The sequence below is a fragment of the Triturus cristatus genome, chromosome 10 (assembly GCF_964204655.1).
Source record: "Triturus cristatus chromosome 10, aTriCri1.1, whole genome shotgun sequence".
Lineage (NCBI taxonomy): Eukaryota > Metazoa > Chordata > Amphibia > Caudata > Salamandridae > Triturus > Triturus cristatus.
In genome coordinates, this window is record NC_140593.1 from 272903951 (window position 1) to 272920770 (window position 16820).

The 16820-nt window shown below is 59.2% G+C and overlaps 1 protein-coding gene across 3 annotated transcripts in view; it reads left to right on the forward strand.

The window, feature by feature from the left end:
• Nucleotides 1–16820, forward strand: part of CLXN (calaxin) — a 253819-nt gene that overhangs the window by 231765 nt on the left and 5234 nt on the right. The window lies entirely within an intron of this gene.

Genomic DNA, 16820 nt, shown 5'->3' on the forward strand with positions numbered 1-16820 from the left:
TCTTCTCGGACATACTCGCGGACCACATCCTTGGGGATGTGAACTTTTTTCTCAATTGGCCCCGGGGTGTGTGGTCGCTCAGGCACCCCCAGTTCCTTATTCTGTTTGCGCAGTTCTATTTCCGCCAGTTGGCGCTCGTGCTCGAGCGTTATTTTTTTCTCTTCCAGCTCTCTCTGTCTCTGCTTTTCCTCTCGTTCCTCTCGAAGCCGCATATGCTCGAGTTTGAGTTTCTGTTCAGCTAACTTGAGTTCCCCATCCATCTTGAGTCGTGCCATCTCTAATTCGTGTAATCTGACTCTGTCTCTTTCTCGTATCTCCTCCTGCGAGAGGCCCGTTCCCCGCTCCTCGGAAGCCGTGGCGTTCCCCTCTGGTGTGATGCTGTTTTGGTCTGGTGTGACGCTGTTTTGGTCGGAGGGTCCTGCGACCCCCGTTTCTGTCCATGACTCAAGAGCGCGCTTTAGATCATCCTTGGTACTCAGGCCGGTGGTAGCAATGCCAAGTTCTATGCAAAATTGTCTCAGTTCGCGGTGGTTGTATTCTTCTAATTTCTCCATTTGGAACTTCTCGGTGGAGCTGCTATCTTTGCTCGACATCGTGCTTTGTCGTGGGGTGAGCTACTCTCTGTACGATTACGCGTTGATTCGGATCGCGCCGCTGGCCACCAATGTTAGAAAAGGTAGACGGACCGGGAGGGTCGGCCGGGGTCCGGAGGAGAGGTCTCCGGGGAGAGCCGTCTCCAGCGATCGTACAGATAAGTAACTTCCCCCCCACAGACAGATGCCACACAAGGATAAGGTTCAGTGTTCTTTATAAGCACTTATTTAAGGTACGGTGGAATGATACAAGGAGGTCTGGACTCAGGGGTCCCCTCGATTATAGTCTCGCAAGGTAGGGAAGGGGGTAGCGGGACAGTCTATTTACCAATCAGGTAGTTCGGATGAGATGATGATGAGCTCACAATCCTCGAGCTTGGTGGTACGGGCCGCGGCAGCGCCAGCAGGTCCCGGTGTGGATGGTCGATACAACGGGACGCGGCAGCGCCAGCAGGTCCCCGGAAGATATACGGTCCGCGGCAGCGCCAGCAGGTCCCGGTGAGGATGGTCGTTACAACGGGCCGCGGCAGCGCCAGCAGGTCCCAGGAAGATGAATGTTGCAGAAGGCCGCGGCAGCGCCAGCAGGCAAGACGATGGTTCACAAGAGCGGGCTATGGCAGCGCCAGTAGACCGTCAAGGTTGAGTTCACTCGGTGTCTCTCGACTCCAGGATACAACTGCCTTCCTGCTCCGGAGCTGCCTCAGTTATAGGGCTGGTGCCCTTTGATGTCCGGACCCTCGCACTTGGAGGTCGGAGGGTCCGGGATGAAGGTGTCCAGACACCCAGCAGGGGGTGGAGCCAGTGCCTGGGGGAGCTGGGGGCGATCGGCACCTGGCGGGGGAGAGCCCTTGACAGTTCGTTCTCCCATTGACTTGCCAAGTGGTCCGCTCACCTCCTGGGTGGATGGTGGTGCCGGGATGTCGGGGCCGGCCAGGCCCGGGGTTAGGGTCGAGGGGAGGCCATGCGGCCGCGTGGTGCAGGGCCCCAGATGGCGGCTTGACCCGGCCGGGGAAGCCGGTGGGGCTGGACCCCGTGATGAGTAGGGGTCCGAGGGCAGAGGGTCCGTCGGGAGACGGAGTACAGGTGCTTGTCGTGGGGATATGCCAGGTGGGCCGGAGTTCGGGCCCTGTCGAGCGGGGAGGGAGCAAGCCGTCTGTGAGGCCTGTCCAACAGGGCCGGAGCTTTTTGAGGGCCCACACCACTGCGAAGGCCTCCCTCTCGATGGTGCTCCAGCGCTGTTCTCGGGCCAGGAGACGTCGACTGATGAAGGCCACCGGCTGGTCATGACCCTCGGGGTTTAGCTGAGAAAGGACGGCTCCGATGCCGTGGTCGGAGGCGTCGGTCTGTACCACGAATTCCCGACTGTAATCGGGGGCCTGGAGCACAGGGGCGGTGCACAGGGCGGCCTTCAGCTTCTCGAAGGCCGCTTGACAATCGGGGGTCCAGTTAATCCGCCTCGGCTGGTTCTTGGACGTGAGACCCGTGAGGGGCCCCACGATGCTGCCGTAGTCTTTCACGAACCGCCGGTAGTAGCCGGTGAGCCCCAAGAAGGCTCGGACCTCGGTCTGGGTGGCAGCAATCTTAAGTTGTAGCGGGGCCAGCAGCCCGCTTCCCACTTGGTGCCCAAGGTAGGTCACAGACCCTTGGCCAATTTGGCACTTGCCGGCCTTAATTGTGAGGCCGGCCCGCTGGAGGGCCTGTAGGACCTCTTGGAGGTGACGGAGGTGGTCGGGCCAGTGGCGGCTGTATACAGCGATATCGTCCAGGTAGGCAGCGCTGAACTCTTCGAGCCCCGCCAAGACCTGGTTCACGAGGCGTTAAAACGTGGCGGGGGCATTCTTCATGCCGAAGGGCATGACCTTGAATTGGTAGTGGCCATCGGGGGTAGAGAAGGCTGACCGTTCCTGAGCCCTGGGTGTGAGGCCGATCTGCCAGTAGCCCGCTGTTAGGTCGAAGATACTAAGGTAGCGGGCGGCCCCCAGCCGGTCGATCAGCTCGTCTGCTCGGGGAATCGGATGAGCGTCGGTCCGGGTGACAGCGTTCAAGCCCCGGTAGTCGACGCAGAATCTCAGTTCAGGTGCGGTGCCGGGGGCAGCGGCTTTGGGAACCAATACAACCGGACTGGCCCAGCGACTGTCCGAGGGCTCGATGACCCCGATTGTGAGCATCTTGGCCACTTCCTCCTGTATGCAGGCCCGTACCCGATCTGGTACGCGGTAGGCCCGGTGTCAGACAGGGGGACTGTCCCCGGTGTCCACGTCGTGCAAACACCAAGGGGTGACCCCGGGGGTGAGGGAGAACAGGGTAGCGAACTGCAGCAGGAGGTTCCGGCAGCCCTGGCGTTGCTCCGAAGTGAGGGCGTCAGAGAGCCGGACCCCGTCCACGGAGCCGTCATTCTCCTGAGTCTTCAGAAGATCCGGGAGGGGTTCGGAGTCTTCCTTTGCCCCACTGTCCGTAGCCATCAGGAGGCTGAGTTCTGAGCGCACAAAGTGTGGTTTGAGTCGGTTGGTGTGGAGGACCCGGAGGGGGTTCCGGGAGGTCCCCAGGTCGATGAGATAAGTGACGGGGCTTTTGCGCTCGACCACTTTGAAGGGCCCCGTCCACTTATCTTGCAAGGCACATGGTTCGGTGGGGGACATCACCCATACTTGTTGTCCGGGCTCGAACTCAACGGAGGAGGCATTGTGATCATACCACTTCTTCATGTCCTCCTGGCTGGCCTCGAGGTTCGCCTTGGCCATCTCTCTGAAGCGCCGGGTCTGGTTGCGTAGGGCCAGGATGTATTTGAAGACGTCTGGAGGGGTCTTTAGGGGGGCCATCTCCCAACCTTCTTTTACGAGGCTGAGGGGCCCTCGCACAGGGTGCCCGTACAGGAGTTCGAAAGGGCTAAAACCGAGGGACTTCTGGGGAACTTCTCGGTAGGCGAAGAGGAGGCACGGGAGTAGTACATCCCACTGGCGACGGAGGGGCTCTTCCAATCCCCCAATCATCCCTTTGAGAGTGCGGTTAAAACGCTCCACTAGTCCGTTCCCTTGGGGGTGATAGGGGGTCGTGAATCTGTAGGTGACCCCGCATTGTTGCCAGAGGGACTTCATGTATTTGGATATAAAGTTCGTGCCTCGGTCGCTGACGACTTCTCGGGGGAAGCCTACCCGGGAGAAGATCCCCATTAGGGCCCGGCCAACCACCGGAGCTGTCACGGTCCGTAGGGGCACCGCCTCGGGGTAGCGGGTGGCATGGTCCACCAGTACTAAGATGAACCTGTGTCCTTGTGCCGTGCGGGGGTCCAGAGGCCCCACAATGTCTATCCCCACCCTCTCGAACGGGGTGGTGACCACAGGGAAGGGTTGCAGAGGGGCTTTCAGCTTCCGGCCACTCTTCCCGCTGGCTTGGCATGTGGGGCAAGATCGGCAGTGGTTCAGGACGTCGTCCCTCATTTTCGGCCAGAAAAAGTGGGTCACTAGGCGGCTGTACGTTTTGTCCTGGCCCAGGTGTCCAGCCAGGGGGACATCGTGGGCCAGGTTGAGCAGAAAGTCTCTGAAGCGGAGAGGTACCACCAGTACTCGACCGGCCCCCAGCTCGGCAATTCTTTGCTCGCTGTATAGCAGGTCGTTATCCCAGTAGACCCAGTGAGTTCCGGTGGAGTCCCCTGCGTTCTGGGCGCTGGCTTGTTGGCGGAGTCCCTCGAGGGAGGGACAGGTCTTTTGTTCCTGGCGGAACTGTTCTTGGGTGGGCCCCCCTTCTTGACGCCACTGAGCCAGGTCAGGGAGGTCCTGGGGTTGCGCGTCCCCTTCGGTCGTCGGGTCTGGGGGGCTGGCCTCGTCGTTGTCTTCTACTGGGGCGACCGGGGGCGGAGGTGCTGGCCATTCCGGTTCTTCTGATCGAGGGACGGCACGGGCGGCCATGGACCGGGTGGTTATGCAAGCCCAGTCCGGGAGGCCCAGCATCCCCAGGTGCTCTCTTCTCTCAACGGTGGCCCACGGGGAACTCTCGAGGTCATTCCCCAGGAGGCAGTCCACGGGGGCATCGTCCCGGACCGTCACCTTCAACAGGCCGGAGACCCCTCCCCATTCGAATAGGACGCAGGCCATTTGACACATACTTTCAGAGTTGTCTGCCGAGCGGACGGGGCAGAGAATGTTCGGCAGGATCTGCTCGGGCTTCACCAGGTGACAGCGGACGGCCGTCACACTGGCGCCTGTGTCGCGCAAGGCCTCGGCTCGCTGTCCATTAATGGTCACCCACTGACCGTATTTCCTGGTGTTAGCGGGTAGGGGAGCCCGCGGGACCATGTCTCTTCCCCCTAAGCACGCCAGGACCATGGCGGCCGGTTCCCACTCTTGCTGGGCCGGCTCATACTCTTCTGGTTCCTCCGATGATCGCTCTTCCCCCAGGGCGGCGGCAGCTACCTGGTGGGGCTTGGGTGTTTGGTTCTGCGGGCAGCTCGGGTCATTGGCGTAGTGGCCGACTCGCTGGCATCGGTGGCACGTGACGTTGGCTCGGACCCCAGGACGCCACGGGGGGTTGCCCCGGCTGGCCGGAGGCGGGGTGCTGGTCACGGGTGTTGCTGGCAAGGCGTCTCTCCCTCGCCCCTGGCCCCCTCCTCCTCCCCGAGGACGGTGCTGGCCTTGGTTGCTTCTGTTCTGTTCGTGTGGCCCCCTCCGGCCCACTCGGGTGCTTTCCCATCGGTCAGCTTCGGCGGCGAGCTGCCGGGGGTCAGTCAGCTTACTGTCGAGGAGGTGCTGCCTGAGCTCGACGAAACAGTTGTTCGACAGGTGTTCCCATACCATAAGGTTAAAGAGTTGTTCGTAGGTGGTGACATGGCTCCCCTTTATCCAACCCTCGAAGGCACGGCTGAAATAGTTCACGTATTCTACCCAAGTTGTACCTGGGATCCGGGTGCAATCTCTGAACCTCTGGCGGTACATCTCGGGTGTGAGGCCGTAGCGGGTGAGGAGGGCAGCCTTCATGTGGTCGTAGGACGACATTTGGTGATCTGGGAGCTGCAGCAGGGCATCGCGACCCTCGTTGATAAACCTCCCCCAGAGTCCGGCTCCCCAATCACTCCGGTCGATCCGGTGGGAGGTCATGGCGATCTCGTAGGCTTTAAACCACTGTTGTATGTCGTCTTCTCGGACATACTCGCGGACAACATCCTTGGGGATGTGGACTTTTTTCTCGATCGGCCCCGGGGTGTGTGGCCGCTCAGGCACCCCCAGTTCTTTATTCTGTTTCCGAAGTTCTATCTCCGCTAGTTGGCGCTCGTGCTCGAGCGTTATTTTTTTCTCCTCCAGCTCTCTCTGTCTCTGCTTCTCTTCTCGTTCATCTCGGAGCCGCATATGCTCGAGGTTGAGTTTCTGTTCAGCTAACTTGAGTTCCCCATCCATCTTGAGTCGTGCCATTTCCAACTCGTGCAATCTGGTTCTTTCTCTTTCTCGGATCTCCTCCTGCGAGAGGCCCGTTCCCCGCTCCTCGGGAGCCGTGGCGTTCCCCTCTGGTGTGCTGCTGCTTTGGTCGGAGGGTCCGGCGACCCCAGTTTCTGTCCACGACTCTAGGGCGTGCTTTAGATCATCCTTGGTACTCAGGCCGGTGGTAGCAATGCCAAGTTCTATGCAGAATTGTCTCAGTTCGCGGTGGTTGTATTCTTCTAATTTATCCATTTGGAATTTCTCGGTGGAGCTGCTATCTTTGGCTGACATCGTGTTTTTGTCGTGGGGTGAGCTACTCTCTGTACGATTACGCGTTGATTCGGATCGCGCCGCTGGCCACCAATGTTAGAAAGGGTAGACGGACCGGGAGGGTCGGCCGGGGTCAGGAGGAGAGGTCTCCGGGGAGAGCCGTCTCCAGCGATCGTACAGACAAGTAACTTCCCCCCCACAGACAGATACCACACACGGATAAGGTTCAGTGTTCTTTATAAGCACTTCTTAAGGTACGGTTGAATGGTACAAGGAGGTCTGGACTCAGGGGTCCCCTCGATTCAAGTCTCTCAAAGCAGGGTAAGGGGTAGCGGGACAGTCTGTCTACCAGTCAGGTAGGTCGGATGAGATGATGACTAGCTCACAATCCTCGAGCTTGGTGGTTTAGTTGGTACGGGCCGCGGCAGCGCCAGCAGGTCCCGGTTGAGATGGTCGGTACACGGTCCGCGGCAGCGCCAGCAGGTCCCGGAAAGATGGTCGATGTACGGTCCGCGGCAGCGCCAGCAGGTCCCGGTGAGGATGGTCGATGCAACGGGCCGCGGCAGCGCCAGCAGGTCCCGACGAAGATGGTCGTTACAACGGGCCGCGGCAGCGCCAGCAGGTCCCGACGAAGATGGTCGTACAACGGGCCGCGGCAGCGCCAGCAGGTCCCGACTAGGATGGATGTTGCAGAAGGCCGCGGCAGCGCCAGCAGGCAGGACGATGGTTCACAAGAGCGGGCTACGGCAGCGCCAGTAGTCCGTCAAGGCTGAGTTCTCTCGGTGTCTCTCGACTCCAGGATACAACTGCCTTCCTGCTCCGGAGCTGCCCCAGTTATAGGGCAGGCGCCCTTTGATGTCCAGACCCTCGCACTTGGAGGTCGGAGGGCCCGGGATGAAGGTGTCCAGACACCCAGCAGGGGGTGGAGCCAGCGCCTGGGGGAGCTGGAGGCGATCGGCACCTGGCAGGGGAAGAGCTCTTGACACTTCGTTCTCCCATTGCCCTGCCAAGTGGTCCGCTCACCTCCTGGGTGGAGGGTGGTGCCGGGATGTCGGGGCCGGCCAGGCCCGGGGTTAGGGTCGGCCCGAGGCCACGCGGCCTCGTGGTGCAGGGCCCATGATGGCGGCTTGAACCGGCCGGGGGAGCCGGTGGGGCTGGGCCCCGTGATGAGTAGAGGTCCGAGGGCAGAAGATCCGTCGGGAGACGGGGCACAGGTGCTTTTCGTGGGTTATGCCTGGTGGGCCGGAGCTCGGGCCCTGTCGTGCGGGGAGGGAGCAAGCCCTTCGTGTGGCCTGTCCAACAGCCGTGCAGCAGTGTGTGGCGTGCAGCAGTGTTTCGTGTAGCATTGTGTGGCGTGCAGCAGTGTGTGGTGTGCAGCAGTGTGTGGCGTGCAGCAGTGTGTGGCGTGCAGCGGCATGCAGCAGTGTGTGGCGTGCAGCAGTGCGTGGCGTGCAGCAGTGTGCGGTGTGCAGCAGTGTGAGGCGTGCAGCAGTGTGTGGCATGCAGCAGTGTGTGTCGTGCAGCAGTGTGTGGCGTGCAGCAGTGTGTGGCATGCAGCAGTGTGAGGCGTGCAGCAGTGTGAGGTGTGCAGCAGTGTGAGGCGTGCAGCAGTGTGAGGCGTGCAGCAGTGTGAGGCGTGCAGCAGTGTGAGGCGTGCAGCAGTGTGAGGCGTGCAGCAGTGTGTGGCGTGCAGCATTGTGCGGCGTGCAGCAGTGTGTAATGCAGCAGTGTTGTTGGAAGGGCGTTCTCCGGGGGCTTCGGAATACGTTCCTGACCACCTTTTGACCCACCTCTCCCAGAGTTAGGCCGAGCAATGGCGGGGAGGCCCCTCCTGGAAGGGTCTCGTTCCTAGGATCGTACTCGCTGAGCGTACACTATTTGACAGAGGGACACCACACAGTAGTTCTCAATGCCACAAGCGGCAGCGGTTTCGTGATAGGGGTATTGGGGTAGCGGGACAGTCTTTAAGTTTAGTGTCTCTGCGGAGTATCCTTCGCCCAGCTCTCAATCCTCGAGCTGGGGGATTTGGGTTCACTCGGCAATCTCCGCCGATTCTCCTGTATGGGAGCGCCGCGAGTCTCTCAGCAGGCACCAGTGGGTTCAGATTCTCGGGTGCCACGACGGCGTCAGCAGGGCTCAGATGGTTCAGAGTTCGGGGAGCCGCGACAGCGTCAGCAGGGCTCAGAGGGTTCAGAGTTCGGGGAGCCGCGACAGCGTCAGCAGGGCTCAGATGGTTTCAGAGTTCGGGGAGCCGCGACAGCATCAGCAGGGCTCAGATGGTTTCAGAGTTCGGGGAGCCGCGACAGCGTCAGCAGGGCTCAGATGGTTTCAGAGTTCGGGGAGCCGCGACAGCGTCAGCAGGGCTCAGATGGTTTCAGAGTTCGGGGAGCCGCGACAGCGTCAGCAGGGCTCAGATGGTTTCAGAGTTTCGGGGAGCCGCGACAGCGTCAGCAGGGCTCAGATGGTTTCATGGGTCAGGTAGCGTCCTTGGGTTCAGAGATCGGTCGAGCCGCGACCAGGTCAGTAGGGCTCTCGTAGGTCCAGGTCTTCTCTGCCGCCTGTCCCTTCAGCACCCCTTGTTATACTCCCCCCTCCTCTTTGAAGTCCGGAGTCCTCGCGGAGAGGGGTCTTGGTGCCTGGGGGCGGTGTGTCGGGATTTCCTGCCACTCGGCCCTTTGATCTGTTCAGGTTGGTGTGGGAGGGACTCCAGACGCCCAGCATGCGAGGGCCCGCTCACCGGGGGCCTGGTGGCCGATCGAAACCCTCCTTGGGGAGGAGATCAGAGGTGTGATCGAGACGGCGTCTCCCGGTCTGGCTTGGGGGTTTCTCTGTCCCTTGGCCGGGCATGCGTGGTAGTGTCGTGGGTTTTGCTGGGGCACCGGCCGGCCATCGGGTTTGTTGGGCCATGGTGGCCGGAAGTCTGTGATACCGGGGATCAGGTGCGGTTGCATGGATGCTTGCCGGTCGGGAGGGTCCACGCCACAAGGCCGGTCTCACACGTGTCCCCCCAGCTGAAAGGCGGGGAGAACTACCCATCCACTTGGGGGTTCTCCTCGCTGAAGCGGAAGAATCGGGACAGGCTGTCAGCATTGGCGTGGTCAGTCCCGGGGCGATGCTCCACAGTGAAGTCCATCCCCTGGAGGGAGATTGACCATCGTAGCAGCTTGGGGTTTTCTCCTCTCATTTGCATCAGCCACCGTAAGGGTCGATGATCCGTTTGAACTCGGAAGTGGGTTCCGAACAAGTAGGGCCGCAGCTTTTTGAGGGCCCAGACTACTGCGAAGGCCTCTCTTTCAATGGTGCTCCACCGTTGTTCCCGAGGTAGTAACCTTCGGCTGATGAAGGCTATGGGCTGATCTATGCCTTCGTCGTTGAACTGTGAGAGGACAGCCCCGATGCCGTGCTCCGAAGCGTCCGCCTGGACCACAAATTCCTGAGAGTAGTCGGGGGCTTTGAGTACCGGAGCAGTACATATAGCGGCTTTCAAGGTGTCGAACGCTTTCTGGCATGGGGGAGTCCACTGTACTTTCTTCGGGTGCTTTTTGGAGGTTAACTCTGTGAGGGGGCCTGCGATGCTGCCATAGTTTTTAATAAACCTCCGGTAGTAACCGGTGAGGCCCATGAAGGCCCGGACCTCCGTTTGGGTCGTGGGGGGTTCCCAGGACAAGATGGCGTCGATCTTCGGCTGGAGGGGGGCGACCTGCCCGCTCCCCACCTGGTGTCCCAGATAGATCACTGAGCCATGACCAATTTGACATTTGCTGGCTTTGATGGTTAGGCCTGCCTGGTGCAGGGCCATCAGTACTTGTCGGAGGTGCTGGAGGTGTTCGGTCCATTGGGAGCTGAATACTGCTATGTCGTCTAGGTACGCTGCGCTGAACCCCTCTAGCCCGGCCAGGACCCTGTTCACCAGTCGCTGGAAGGTGGCCGGGGCATTTTTCATCCCAAAAGGCATAACTCTGAAGCGGTAGTGCCCATCCGGGGTGGAGAAGGCGGACCGCTCCTTGGCTCCCTCAGTGAGCGCAATTTGCCAGTATCCGCAGGTCAGGTCAAAGGTGCTGATGTAGCGAGCGGCCCCGAGGCGGTCGATGAGCTCGTCTGCGCGGGGGATAGGGTGAACAAACCGCTCGGGTGACCGCATTGAGTCCCCGGTAGTCCACACAGAATCTCAGCTCGGGGGCGACACCAGGGGCGGCTGCTTTCGGGACCAGTACTACCGGGCTGGCCCATGGGCTGTCGGAGGGTTCAATCACCCCTAGGGCTAACATCTTGGCTACTTCGGTCTGGATGCAGGTCCGGACCCGGTCAGGGACTCGGTAGGCTCGGTGTCTTACCGGCGGGCTGTCTCCGGTGTCTACGTCGTGGACACACCAGTCGGTGACCCTAGGGGTGATGGAGAAGAGGTCTGTGAATTGTCTCAATAGCTGTCGGCAGTCGTCGGACTGTTGGGGGTGAGGGTGGATGAAAGTTTCACCCCCTCTACGGAGCCATCTCTCTCTTTAGCACACAGGGGGTCCGGAAGGGGCTCTGTGTCTTTTTCAGTCCCATCGTCGGTGGCCAGGAGCAAACTCAACTCCGTCCTCACGGAGTGGGGTTTGAGGCGGTTCACGTGGAGGACCCGGAGGGGGTTCCGAGGAGACTGAACATCAACTAGATACGTGACTTGACTCTTCCGCTCGACCACTTTGAAGGGTCCAGTCCATTTGTCTTGGAAGGCGCAGGGTTTCACCGGGGCCATTACCCAGACCTGTTGGCCCGGCTGAAACTCGACCAGCGTGGCATTCTGGTCATACCAGCGCTTCATCTCTTCTTGGCTAGCCTCGAGGTTTGCCTCGGCGAGCTCCCGGAACTTCCGGGTCTGGTTGCGGAGCGCCAGGATATAGCACAATACATCGGGAGGGGTTCCTCGGGGAGCCGTTTCCCAGCCCTCCTTGACCAGGCTCAGGAGTCCTCGGACGGGGTGTCCGTAGAGTAATTCGAACGGGCTGAACCCCAGAGATTATTGGGGAACTTCCCGGTAGGCGAACAGGAGGCAAGGGAGGAGGACGTCCCATCTCCGGCGAAGGGGTTCTTCGAGGCCCATGATCATCAGTTTCAGGGTCCGGTTAAATCGTTCAACTAGGCCATTGCCTTTGGGGTGGTAGGGGGTGGTGAATTTGTACGACACCCCGCATTGTTGCCATAGGGACCTCATGTACTTGGAGATAAAGTTCGTGCCACGATCACTCACGTCTTCACGAGGGAACCCCACGCGGGAGAAGATCCCCATCAAGACCCGGCCAACCACGGGGGCCGTCGCGGTGCGGAGGGGAATGGCCTCTGGGTAGCGGGTGGCATGGTCCACCAGGACGAGGATGAACCGGTGGCCCTGGGCGGTCCTGGGATCCCACGATGTCAATCCCCACCCGTTCAAAAGGGGTACTAACAACGGGGAAGGGTTGTAGCGGAGCCTTGCGCTTCCCACCACTTTTTCCGCTGGCCTGGCACGTGAGACATGACTTGCAGTGGGCCTCTACATTTGCTCGCATTTTGGGCCAATAGAAGTGGGTCACCAGGCGATGATAGGTTTTGTCTTGGCCTAAGTGTCCTGCCAGGGGTACATCATGGGCTAGGCCTAGGAGAAAACCTCGGAAGCGCAGAGGTACCACCAGTACCCGGGCCGATACCAGCTCGGCCGACTTCTGTTCGCTGTACAGGAGGCCGTTTTCCCAATATACCCAGTGGGTTCCGGACTGGTCGCCTGCTGCCTGGGCTTCGGCCTGCTGTCGGGGTCCAATGAGGGAAGGGCAGGTGGCTTGTTCCCTGCAGAACTCTTCTCGGGAGGGCCCTCCCTCGCAGTGCCAATGGGCCATCTCGGGTAGGTCCCCGAGCTCGGTCGGTTGCACGGGGTATGGATGCACTGACCCGTCATTGGGAACGGGTTCTTCTTCCGGAAGAGGGTCGTCGGGCTCGGGTAGCACGTCCCGGTCCTCGGGGACGGTGACTGGGTTCAGGGGTACGGCCTCAACTCCCTCGGGGAAAGGCGATCGGGCAGCCATGGAGCGCGTGGTGGCGCATTCCCACTCGGGTAGGCCCATCATCTCCAGATGGGCTCTTCATTCCACTTGTCCCCACAGGGAGCTCTCGAGGTCGTTGCCCAGGAGGCAGTCTACTGGTTGGGATGTTCGGACTGCCACTCTCAATTTACCGGTGACTCCCCCCCCATTCGAAGGGTACCAGGGCCATCCGGCAGAGGCTCTCGGAGTTGTCCGACGATATGACTGGACAGAAGGCGTCGGGCAGGATCTGGTCTTCGGATACCAGGTGGCAGTGGACCACTGTGACACTCGCCCCGGTGTCGCGGAGGGCCTCGACTCGGTGGCTGTTGACCGTCACTTGTTGTCGGTATTTTTCTGTGTTGGCGGGTAGGGGTGTTCCGGGAACCATCTCTCGGTCTCCTAGGGAGACCAGGGCCATGGCTGCTGGTTCCCACTCTTCGGAGTCTTCCACCTCTTCTCCTAGGGCTACGTAGGCCATTTGTCGGGCTGGAGGGGCTGTCGCTGCGGGTCGTTGGTACATGGGACACTGGGGGTCACTGGCATAGTGTCCGGTCTGTTGGCAGCGGAAACAGGTGATCTTGACTCGGGGTCCCTGCTTCCCCGAGGGCCCTTTGCTGGCTGGAGGTGGGGCTGGAAAGTGCGGGGTTGGCCTCTGGGGGGGGACTATGCTGGGAGCCCACCTGGGATTCCCTCGGTCGGCCTTGGTTCTCTCCGCCCCTCTGGCGGGGGGGTCCCTGACTGTGGCGACCGTAGTCTCCCACGGGACCCCGGGAGGCCCGGGTGTTCACCCATCGGTCAGCTTCGACCGCCAGTTTCCGAGGGTCAGTGAGCTTGCTGTCCAGGAGGTGCTGGCGTAATTCCACAAAGCAATTTGCGGACAAGTGTTCCCATGCTATTAGGTCAAACAGTTCCTCAAAGGTGGAGACCTTGCTGCCCTTGATCCACCCGTCCAAGGCCCTGCTGTAAAAGTTCACGTATTCTACTCACGTAGTACCGGGTATCTTTTTGCAGTCTCAAAACCGTTGCCGGTACATCTCGGGGGTGAGTCCATATCTGGCTAATAGGGCCTCTTTCATGTGGCTGTAGGAATTCAGCACCGTGGAGGGCAGGTCCAGCAGGGTATCTCTCCCCTCGCTCAGGAACTGGCCCCCCAATCCTTCTGCGGAACTCGGTGGGAGGTCATGGCGACTTCGTAGGCCTTGAACCACTGCTGGATGTCGTCGTTCTTGTAGTATTCCTTCACCACATTTTGGGGATGTGGACCTTTGGTTCCACGGCGGAGGAGGTCGGTTGGTTTCCTGTGGTTCTGGACTCCTCACTTTTGGCCTTGAGTTCGATCTCTTTTAGGCTGCGTTCGTGTTCTAGTTGAAGTTTTCTTTCTTCGTGTTCTCGCTGGCGTTTCTTTTCCTCGAGTTCCCCTTGTAAGCACAATTGTTCTACGGCTAACTTCTTTTCGGCCAATTTTAGCTCCCCCTCTATTTTTAGTTTGGCTAGTTCTAGTTCGTGGTTGCGGCCCCTCTCTCGGTCCGCTAGCTCTTGCGGGGATAGGCCCCCCTCTGGGGCGTTGCTCCTTCCCGGGATGCTTCGTGGTTCGTTTGGCGGCTCTCTTTTTCGGGCGCCTCCTTCGGTCTGGGGCAGGGAAGCTCCTGCCTCGACCCAGGTTCTCAATGCTTCCTGGAAATCTTCTTTAGTGCTTAATCCGGTGGTAGCGAGTCCAAGGTCTTTGCAGAACTGTTTTAGTTCTCGATGCGTATAATATTCCAACCGGTCCTCTCGGAAGGTCGGGCTGGTGTTGGTTCCTGCGGTACTCATGGTGGTTTCTCCTTCCATCTCCTTTTGGTAGTGCGTCAGCCGTTCACTGTACGATCTCTAGGTGTCGGCTCGGATCCCGTCGTCTGCCACCAAATGTTGGAAGGGCGTTCTCCGGGGGCTTCGGAATACGTTCCTGACCACCCTTTGACCCACCTCTCCCAGAGTTAGGCCGAGCAATGGCGGGGAGGCCCCTCCTGGAAGGGTCTCGTTCCTAGGATCGTACTCGCTGAGCGTACACTATTTGACAGAGGGACACCACACAGTAGTACTTGGTCAGACAGTATACTTTATCGATAGTTTCAGGGGATCTTTATGATCCGAGATGCAGCTGTTGAATCAATGCCACAAGCGGCAGCGGTTTCGTGATAGGGGTATTGGGGTAGCGGGACAGTCTTAAAGTTCAGTGTCTCTGCGGAGTATCCTTCGCACAGCTCTCAATCCTCGAGCTGGGGGATTTGGGTTAACTCGGCAATCTCCGCCGATTCTCCTGTATGGGAGCGCCGCGAGTCTCTCAGCAGGCACCAGTGGGTTCAGATTCTCAGGTGCCGCGACGGTGTCAGCAGGGCTCAGAGTTCGGGGAGCCGCGACAGCGTCAGCAGGGCTCAGAGGGTTCAGAGTTCGGGGAGCCGCGACAGCGTCAGCAGGGCTCAGATGGTTCAGAGTTCGGGGAGCCGCGACAGCGTCAGCAGGGCTCAGATGGTTTCAGAGTTCGGGGCGCCGCGACAGCGTCAGCAGGGCTCAGATGGTTTCAGAGTTCGGGGAGCCGCGACAGCGTCAGCAGGGCTCAGATGGTTTCAGAGTTCGGGGAGCCGCGACAGCGTCAGCAGGGCTCAGATGGTTTCATGGGTCAGGTAGCGTCCTTGGGTTCAGAAATCGGTCGAGCCACGACCAGGTCAGCAGGGCTCTCGTAGGTCCAGGTCTTCTCTGCCGCCTGTCCCTTCAGCACCCCTTGTTATACTCCCCCTCCTCTTTGAAGTCCGGAGTCCTCGCGGAGAGGGGTCTTGGTGCCTGGGGGCGGTGTGTCGGGATTTCCTGCCGCTCGGCCCTTTGATCTGTTCAGGTTGGTCTGGGAGGGACTCCAGACGCCCAGCATGCGAGGCGCCCGTTCACCGGGGGCCTGGTGGCCGATCGAAACCCTCCTTGGGGAGGAGATCAGAGGTGTGATCGAGACGGCGTCTCCCGGTCTGGCTTGGGGGTTTCTCTCTCCCTTGGCCGGGCATGCGTGGTAGTGTCGTGGGTTTTGCTGGGGCCCCGGCCGGCCATCGGGTTTGTTGGGCCATGGTGGCCGGAAGTCTGTGATACCGGGGATCAGGTGCGGTTGCAGGGATGCTTGCTGGTCGGGAGGGTCCACGCCACAAGGCCGGTCTCACACATGTGTAATGCAGCAGTGTGCGCAGCAGTGTGCGCAGCAGTGTGTGGCGTGCGGTAGTGTGCGGCGTGCAGCAGTGTGTGGCGTGAAGCAGTGTGTGGCGTGGTTTGTAAACAACAAGAAAAGCGGACATCAAAGGAAGGGTGGGAGGGAACGAGCATATGGGGTGTGAGTTATAACGAAAGTTAATTGTTGTAAGAGGGGATGCAGGAAGTGAGGCTGAGCGCGCGCTGGCGAAAGCAGTCTGCTGCTTTAAAGTCCGATGCCAGATGCCAGCTTCGCGCTTGAATGCCTCACATGCACTGGCCATCAACCGCATTCCTAAGGTCTTGTGCCCCTTACTAAATCTCTCTGAATGCGTGAGGCGGCGCACGAAGTAGCTGGTGGCAAATGGAATGCGCGTGGTTGTGCGCGTAACCGCCACCCGATCCGCCTGGGAAGCCTTTGGGAGCATTTTCTGAAGCCCCTACATAAGTCTTGCCGAGCGATCGCTTACGCGATAGCCAGGCGAGACCTAACAATATATTAAGCATTTCAGATATAACAATTACAATTCAGTGCAGCAGGTTCCATAGGACCCAAATCCCACAAGTATGAGTACTGCCAAGGGGCAATCACACATGTTTACATTGGTGATCCCCAAACTCATCCTCCCTATCCGAGTTGTCATGCAATGCTTCAAACTGCTCTATGCATTCACCCCCAGATATGTTAGTGTTTCTTCAGGCTTTTCTGAATTCATAGGCCTGCCGCTCAAGCATTGCTGCAGCAATCCATTCTCACTTAATGACTGCCAATTTTAACACATTTTAGATACAACAACCTATCTGGGGAAAAATGCACCATCACTGCACAGATATAAACCATCAACAACCCAAGGAAGAGGCATTAGTGGAGTGGGCCACAGACGCATGGAGGGAGTAGAAGAGGTACTGAAATGATTGCAACATGATCAAGTTACCATCAAAAGGGAGTTTCAGGTTAAGGAATAATTAAAAATTTGAAACCATTATCAATTCTCTAGAATATGGAGGAGTAGAAGTCCAACCAGAAGGTCTGCTAGCTAAAAACATACTTGTACTTCATGGGCTAGATAAGCACAATGTGTGGGAAAGGAGTTGGCAATATTCCATTTTAAGTCAGTAAGTTGCCCATATCAAATATGCAGGCTACCTAATTGTTAAGGAACATGGTGCTAAATATCACTCAGTGAAGCAATGTGTCAGTGAGGATGTAATGAAGAATGGGGTAAGCAGAACTGAAGACTGTTGGCAGAACCGCATTGACATGTTCAGCATGCCTAGCCAGAGACTAATGCACAGCGGTTTGC